Source organism: Phascolarctos cinereus, unplaced genomic scaffold, assembly GCF_003287225.1.
Source record: "Phascolarctos cinereus isolate Bilbo 61053 unplaced genomic scaffold, phaCin_HiC Scaffold_7;HRSCAF=346, whole genome shotgun sequence".
NCBI lineage: Eukaryota > Metazoa > Chordata > Mammalia > Diprotodontia > Phascolarctidae > Phascolarctos > Phascolarctos cinereus.
The window spans coordinates 91981573-91991078 of NW_027556180.1; positions in this window are offsets into that span (position 1 = coordinate 91981573).

The following is a 9506-nucleotide window of genomic DNA, read 5'->3' on the forward strand; positions in this document are numbered from 1 at the left end:
TAAGTAGAGTGGGATATGATTAGAGCTCTGCATTAGAAAGATTGCAAGGCAGAATTACTTGATAGTGGGAGCTAGGAGGAGGAATTAGAGGTTCGGAGACTAGTCAAAGACCGTTTTATTAGTCCAGGTGAAAGTTAATGATGGCCTGAATTAGTGTAGATAGAAATAGAGTTAAGAGAATGTAAGAAAAATATTCAGAAATAATGGGAATTGGGGATGTGAGGGCTGAGGGAACAGGAGGAGTCAAAGATGACTCCAAAGTTTGAAGTAATGAATAACTCTCTTTCTATGACACAAATAGGGTCTTGATATCTAAACCAGGGAAAAATAAATCAGGGAAAGAAAATTTTAAAACATTATCTCCAAGGAATATTGATACGAAAAATTCAAATATAGTAATAACAAAAACACAATGATAGTAATAGCCAGTGGTTAGAGGTGGCATGGTGAGTCAGTCACATTTGTTCTTAGAGGCTATTAGTCACATGTGTATGGTGAAAGCCTCCTGAGAACCCCACAGCTTTGTGAAAAGAGAACTTGCTGTTATTTTTTGTATAGTGTGGCTAGAAGGGGTACATATACTTTATAGTCTTAGAAGTTATATCATTATCTGCCTTGCCAGGGAAGGGATTCCTCTAATCTGACACTGTCTTACCATTTGTTTCAAGAAAGGGAGGGGGGAAGGAATTAATGTTGGCATTGGGTTGTAAAGAGAGTTTGCCTAGGTTTTTAATTAATTGAAGGAAAAGCCCTAGGAGGCTAAAACTGGACTGAGCCAAATCCAGGATGCTTATAACTGTCTTACCAACATAAAGCTATGTGCAATCTTACTCCTCTCTATAAATTTCCAAGGAAAGTTACTTAAAAAAATAACTCCCATAACCACAATGGCAGGAAAGAGAGATGGAGAACAGAACAGTAAAGGAATCTTAAGGAGGAGATGACAGGATGAAAAAGTTTCAGAAGCACTGTTAAAAACTGAAAACAAAGCTAACAACAAACAGGGACTAATTGTTGGGTAAAGATAAAAATTCCTTAGTGCAACAGCTTTGTAGAAGCCTGGCTAAAAAGAAATGTGTCTCAGAACTCTCAAAGGCCATTGAGATTATACAGGCATGGAGTTAGGTCTTAAGTTTATTTTGTTTCAGGAAGGGTCTCTCTTTTGTGATATTTCATACACAGCATGACATGAGATGGCTTTATTCTGTAACTCTTTAATGACTATCATCTTCTCCAACCAAACCACTACCCTCTCCCTATTACTGTTGATTATGCTTATAAAAACATATGTGGTCAAGTTAACTTAATATGTCTGCATTTCCTGTTCATTTTCACTTTGTCAAACCCTACATCTCAGACCCAGATCAAGACTTGTATTCTCCACTATGGCTTTCCTGCCCCACAGTTTTATTTTTCTTATTTCAAGTTTCCTTCTAAGTATAATGTAAACAGGTATATCATTTTATCATTCACTTGTTCAAACTTTATCTTGAAGTTTTTTTTCTTCCAGGACTCAGCTTGGGTGGGAGAGAGCTGCTTCATGTAACAGGGTTGATTTTTTTTCTCTAGCTTTTTTCTAAGCAATACTATTCCTGCTTAAATATATTTTGGGGTGCTATAGGATGGTCTTCCATTCTAAGAAGTCTTTTATCTTCATTATAGGATAAAGGATTTTGGTGAGTTCAGTATTGCTTGCCTCCTCTCTCCCCAGTACCTGGGAAGTACTTCTGCTCATATCAGAGCATCTCCACTGGGTCTCAAAGCTCAGGATGGTAAAGATCACAGAATAAGGGAATTTCAGAGGCCATCCTGTCAAGCCCATATGTCAACAAGAATCCTCTCTATGACATATCTGACAAATGGCCATCCAGTCTGTGGTTGGAAAACTCTAGGGAAGGAAAAACCGCTTACTCCTAAGGTAGCCTACTCACTTAGGGATCATTCTAATTGTTAGAAAATTTTAATCTGTATGTCAAGTCTAAACACCCCTCTCTACCACTTCTGCCTCTTGGTGCTAAAGGAAGTCAAATGCTTCCCCCCACTTCATGAGAGCTCTTTAGATACTTGAATATAGCTATCACATCTGCTCCTAAGTCTCCTCTGGACTCAACACCCCCACTTCCATTAACTTATCCTCATATGACAGGGATTCAAAATCCTCAGCATCCTGATCCCCTTGCTTTGGATGACCTCCAGCTAATTAATGTCCTTCCTAAAATGTGGCACCCAAAACTGAAGATGATACTCCAGATGTGGTCGGACCAGAGTATAGTACATTCGAAACTACTGAATCCCTAATCCTGGACATTCTCCTTCTCTTAATGAAGTCTAAGATAACATTTGCTTTTTTGATGACTCATATTGAGCTTTCAATCCAGTAAAACCTTAGGTATTTTATGGATAAACTGCTTTTTAACCACACCTACCTCTTATAAGAGCACCTTTATTATCCCCTTCATCCCTTGTTTAACCCAGAGTAAACTGAGGGTTAGTCAAAACAGCCCACAGCTTCTTCCTGAAAGATCTATGAAAGGGAAAGAGGGAAAGACAGGGCTCGTTGCTCTCAGCAGGTGGTGGCCTGAGGAGAAAGAGACATATTTTCTGCTACAAGTTGTTTAGTTAAAGAAAAAACTGAGAAAGGTTAGAATATATCAATAATCAATGGTTTATAACAGGCAGGATGCACCCAGTGAACTTTATAAACTCACTGACTATAAATAAAGCCTACAGATTTTGACCACGGCTGTATGTGTAATTATAAATATCATATATCTATATGAGATTGCAATTTCAAGGAAATTTTGGGTACTACTTCAGTAACCACCTTTGAGAACAAAGGTCACTGGATGAACTATTGAGAGCTAAGAACTACTGAAGTAGTACCCAAAATTTCCTTGAAATTGCAATCTCATATAGATATATGATATTTATAACTACAGATATAGCTGTGGTCAAATTCTGCAGGCTTTATTCATAGTTGGTGAATTTATGCCCAGTCTTTTTTAGACAAGGGTAGATGCAATCTTCTTGCCTCCTGACATTTAAAAAATAGATAATGCTTAATAAATATGACTGTATGCTATTACCTAATAGTTTTGAGTAAAAGATTTCTTCATGAGACTCTGTCTACATTTCTGCTCATTTCCTCTTCTGTTTTGTACTCCTTTATTTTTCAAAGTCTAATAACTTGATTTTCTGCCTTTTAAACTTCTACTTATAATAATGCTGTCATTTCATTAACATTAGGGAGTACTTGGAACACTCACACACCAGGCACAAAGTCCCTGTCCTGTAGGAGCTAATAATACAAAACGATGACAAAGAACTGAGGACAAAAAGGCAAAACAATAGACATAGATCCATAGAACAAAGAAAGATATGCTGCGAGTGCAAAAATCTAACAAACACTATAAAATTCCTTGTGTTCTGTGCAAACTTTATAGTCTGCATTTTTGTTGTTGTTGTTGTTGTTGTTGTTGTGGAAGCTGGTACTGATTAAATAGTGGGAAATGCCATGCACTTCTTGGTACTGAACAAATTTAAAATATAGCCTTTAAAGCTGTACAGAATCATAGAAATCATCTAGTCTAACCTCATCATTTTTTTTTTATTAAATGTTGTGTTGATGCTTTTCAAAACTATTTAAATCATTTCCCAATTGCACCCTCTCCTCCCTCTGTAACAAAGAATAGTTAAGCAAAACAATAGATACATTGACCATATCTGACAACATCTGACTTATTTTGTAGTAGGCCATCTCTCTCCTGAGAGGAGGGAGATATGTCCTAGTAGAGATTCCTTAAATGTAAGGGTTGGTCTAGATGGCCACTGAGATGAGTTCCTTTAAATCCTGTGATTTTGTGATTCTCTGGAGTCAAGATTGGTCATGGGATTGACCCAAGTTCTAAAGTATTTTAGTATTGTTTCTTTTAAAAATAGTGTGAAGATACGTAAAACACTATATAAATGTTACTATTATACTATTCCCTTGGTTATGTTTACTTTACTCTGTATCAGTTCATACAAGTCTTCCCAAGTTCTCTTAATTAATCAAATTTATCACTTCATACATCACAATTTGTTCATTCCCAGATCAACAGGCACCACCTTTGTTTCCACAGAAAGTGCTGCTGTAAATACTTCAGCAAACCCAGGATGCTTCCGTCTCTCTATGACCTACTTCCTTGGGGTATATAAGTAACTTGGTCAAGGACGCAGAGTTAATTAGTAGAAGTGCAGTGATTTGAACATTGGCCCTCTGACTCCAAATCCTGTACTTTTTCTAATACAGGTCACTTTCTTGTCACTTTTTTTAAACAATCCTTTTAAAAAGTAGTAAAGAATATTTCCCCTAGATCATGAAGTGATAGTGTATATTACTGATTTTTCTATGTAAATCAAAGTAGAAAATGACTTTACACAGAATGCACAAGTCAGGACATGTGATACAAAGGGCAACACACATAACAAAATGTCAAAATGAGATGCGTAGTATCTCAGTTTTCCCATTGCATTCCAGGAAATAATATTCCTTATAATCCAGATACTTCTAAAGTTTAGAATTATTTTAAATTTCTATAAATGAAATCATCTAAATTCTGCTAAAGAAGCTTGTTATTTAAAGTAACTCTGTTAAATCCTTTCATAACGTGAAAAATTACTCCCTAATCCCACTTTTAAAAAAAATTTGCAACAATTTTTAAAACGATAAATTCTAAGCAAATGTTTATCATTTAATTAGTCCTTTAGGCACCATAAAATACTGAAATATTCATGTGCAGACATGCACAATACTCATTGTGGCTAAATCCTCTAAACTTTCAGGGGTCACTCATTGTTTTGAAAATCAGTTACTCAGCTAATTGAGGGTCAGTTACTTATTTATATAGATCACATACTATATTAAGGGCTTGTGGATAGAAATAGGGTGAGAAGGCAGAAATAATTTGTGATCTGCATTAGTAGAATTAGAACCCTTCTAAAAAAATAAAAATGGATATTTTATAATGTTTTCATGTTTCCAAAGGACTTTACATACATACATTGTTACATGAGCCTTCCAACAACCTTATGAGATAGGTGCTACAAATGTTATTATCCCCATTTTATAGATTAGGAAAGTGAAGCTTAGAAAGGTTGAATAATTTGCCTGTGGTCATCCAGCTGAAATATTCTGTTTATTCATATACCATAATGTTTTTATCCATTCCCCAATCAAAGGACCCTGTTTCCAATTCCTGCAATCGAAAGCACTACAAAGGATATTTTGAGGGTGTGTGTGTGATTTTTCTGTTTGATTCCTTGGGGTATATGCCTAGTGTTGGAATGTCTGAGTTAAATGTATGAACATTTTAGTCACTTTGTTTTTCTTAGTATAATTCCAAATCGCTTTCCCAAATTATTGGATCACTTTATAGCTCTATTAATAGTATAGCTTTTCTTCCTGTAATCTTTCCAACATTCACTATTCCCATTTTTAGTCATCTTTGTCAATTTACTGGTTAAAAACTCTGGAGTTGTATTAATCTGCATTTCTCATTATCAGTGACTTAGAATAGTCACATTGCTGCTAGTTATTTGTAATTCTTCTTATGTGATCATATGTTTATATGACCACTATGACCACTTATCCATTTGGTAATGTATCTTGGCTTTATTTACATTAATTCCCCCTATATCATAAACATCACACTCTTACTAGAGAAATTTAATGCAAAGATTACTTCTCAGTCAGCAGTTTCTTTCTTATCCTAGATATATTAATTTTTGTTCATGCAAAAATTGTTCAAATTCATGTGACCAAAATGATGTATTTTAACTTCTCCTTTTATTGCTTTTTTGTATTTTATCCATGTAGACCCAATGTCTGAGATGTGATAAATCCATATGTTTAACATTGAGCATATAGTGTTGTATTTGGAGTCAGTAAGACCCAGGTTCATATCCTTTCTCTGACATTTATTAGCTGGATGACCACAGGCAAATTATTCAACCTTTTAATATTTTCCCCTCCCCCCACCTCTACCCTAAATAAGGCTACAATTAAGCATGGATATAAATACATATACATAATCTATAAACATATACGTGTATATACTCATACACATATATGTAAGACCATACTTTGGTTATTTCCACCTGTTATCTGTTTCTCTGAAGGTAGATAGTGTCTTCCTTCACAAGTCCAAGTCTTTCCATGTTTTGCTACATCAACCAGCTTATCATTTCCTACACCGCAACAGTATTCCAACCCAATCACATCCTATCTGAGAAATTGTCTATGAAAGCTTTTTTTCCCCAATCTTCTGCATTCCTTCTATTCTTGGTTACATAGGTTTTTATTTATACAAGAAGACTTTAATTTAAAATAATCAAAATTATCCTTTTTACACTTTAACAATACTCTCTCTTATAATATAGTTTAAGGTCTGATACTGCTGAATCTACCTCCAGCATGTTTTTTCCCCTGGTTTCTTTGAAGTTCCTGACCTTTTGCTCTTCCAAATGAACTTTGTTATTATTTTTTCTAACTTAGTAAAATAATTTTTAGTAATTTAATTGGGTTGGCATTGAATAGATTAATTAGGTAAAATTGTCATTTTAAAAATTATATTGGCTTTACCTACCCATGAACAGTAAATATTACTTCAATTATTTAGATCTGACTTTATTTGTATGAAAATGTTTTATGTTTATGGTCATATAGTTTCTGGGTTTGTTTTAGCAATTATACGCTCAGGTATTTTATACCATCTAGTTATTTTAAATGGTCTAAAACAGGGATGGGAAACCTGCAGCTTTGAGGCCACATGTGGCTGTCTAGGTCCCTAAGTGAGACCTTCGACTAAATCTAAGTTTTACAGAACAAATCCTTTTATTAAGGGGATTTATTCTGTGAAGTTTGGATTCTGTCAAAAGGCCCCACCAGCCTATAACAATATTGAATAATATTGCTGACACTTGGTGTAGTTTTTCTATTTTTTACTTTTGATTAAATCTACTTTAACTTTGTCTGAGATCATTATTACTATCCCTGCTTTTTTTACATAATAAATTCTATTCCTGCCCTTTATTTTATCTTTATGTATATCTTTCATTTTTATAATGTTTCCAGAAAGCAACATACTATCGAATTCTAATTTTTAATCCGCTATCCATTTGCATCCCATTCACATTCTAAACTACAATTACTTGTTGTGTATTTTTCTCCTTCCTATTTTTCCTCACTATCTTTCTCACCCTATTTACCTTATCCTTCTTCATTCCTCTGCTTTACTTCTACCCACTACCTTGTCGTCCTATTCCTCAACCTACCCACCCCTCCAAGTCCTTCCTTTATCCTCTCCCCTACCCTATCCCCTTGCCCTTTTGTTTCTTTCTGAATTTAGAAGACTCTTATACCCTTTTAGATATATATATATGTTGTTCCTTCTTTAACCCATTCCTGATGAGCGTAAGGTTCCAGCACTACCTGCTCTCCCCACTGCTAGCTTCTTCTGCATCAGTTTTTACTTTTTGGCCTCATTTGTATGAGATAATCACTCCTTTTTATCTCTCCCTACACAGTTTTTTTTTTAGAATCACCCCATCATACTCAGCTCAGTCCAAGACTACCCAAATAATGATGATAGTCATAAAAGTACAGCTAATATTTTCACTTATATGAAGTAAATGATTTGACCAATTAAGTCCCTTACAATTGTTCTTTAATGTTTACCTTACATTTCTCTTGGATGAAATATGTTGAATTTTCCCTTAAGTTCTGAAGTTTTTGTCACAAAAAAACCCCTGAAAATCTTTCACTTTGTTAAATGTCCATTTCTTTTCATTCAGGATAAAACTTAACTTTGTTGGACAATTCACCCTTGGTCATAACCTGAGTTCTTTTGCTCTACAGAATATAGTATTTCAAGACGTACAGTTCTTCAACATAGTAGCTGCTAGGGCTGGTATAATCCTTATTGTAGCTCATGATATTTAAATTGTTTTTTTTTTCTTGTTGCTTCCTATATTTTCTCCTTAGCCTGGAAGCATTGAAACTTGGCTATAATATTCCTGTAAGTTTTCCTCCTGGGATCTCTTTCAGGTGGTTATTGGTGGCTTTTTTTTCTATTTCTGCTTTGCCTTCTTGTTTTAGAACTTTGGGGCAATTTTCCTTGATAATTTCTTGTAATATTGTATCAAGAATCTTTTTTATTGTATTTTTCAGGTAGTATGACTATTATATTATCTTACATTATTTCTCCTTCATTTGTTCTCCAGATCCATTGTTTTTCCAATGAGATATTTAATTTTCTCTTCTATTTTTTTCATTCTTTTGATTTTGTTTTATGATTTCTTGGTATCTTAGAATGTCATTAGTTTCCCCTTCTTCAATCCTAGTTTTCAAGGAATTAATTTTTTCCATAAATTTTTGGTACTCTGTTTCAAGTTTGCTAACTTTCTTTTCATAATTTTCTTGATTTTTTGAATTTCTTTTTTTTTCTTTTAATTTTTCCTCAATCTCTTCTTTGATTTTTAAAGTCCTTTTTAAGTTCTTCCAGGAACTCTTTTTGGGCTGGGAACCATTTGGCATTTCTCATTGAAAAAGGAGAGGCTTTTTTTGTAGTTCTATTATCTTCCTCTGAATATGAACTCAGCCTTATTGACTCCTGAGGAATCCTCAATAACCTTATTTTCTTATGCTTTACCACATTTGTGGGTTTCTTCTATCTTTTAGGCCCACTGTTTGCTCCATTACTATCTAACTTCTCTATTTCATGTCTAAACTTCTCCAAAATATAGCTTACACTCATTTCATCATTACTAATGTCTTCATTAACTTCCTATAATCTGGTTTTTGCTCCAACTGTTCAATGGAAATTTCATTCAAAGGTCACCAATAACCTCTTTATTGAAATATTCAATTACCTTTTCTCATTTTTCTCCTTCGCATTTGATCCTACCAAATGAACTAATGAATAAAGCATTTATTACATGCTTGCTATAAGCAAAGGCACCATGCTAAGCCTAGACACACAAATAAAAGTGACCATTCTTGCTCTCAAGGAGCTCACATTCTAATGGGGGAAATAACAAAAATTGAAGGTTTCAGCTACAAGTCAGATGGAAAAGTCCCATGGTCCATAGGGTACAACAGCAAAGTAGATGGTGATGCATCCTCTTTAATGTTATTTCCATTAATAAAATCCTATCAGTTTCTGATGTTGAACCATTTGCCAGTATCAAAGATTCTAATGGACAGAAATTTATTTTTGTGGGCATGTGGCTATAGCACTTTTAGGAGCAGTTGCTAAGTTGCATCTCCACATGGCTTGCTTTCCAGGATGATGTCTTAGGGCCCTGGGCTAGAAGCAATGCTATTCCCAAGGCTCTTGGGTTAAAAGTCCAAGTCTGTCTATCAGCCATCAGGGTTTGAGAGGAGACAGCAGCCAGTATGAAAGCAGTGGTTTGATTTATAAGCTATGCCTACCTTGGTTGTTTACTTGGGGATACTAGCTGTTGTA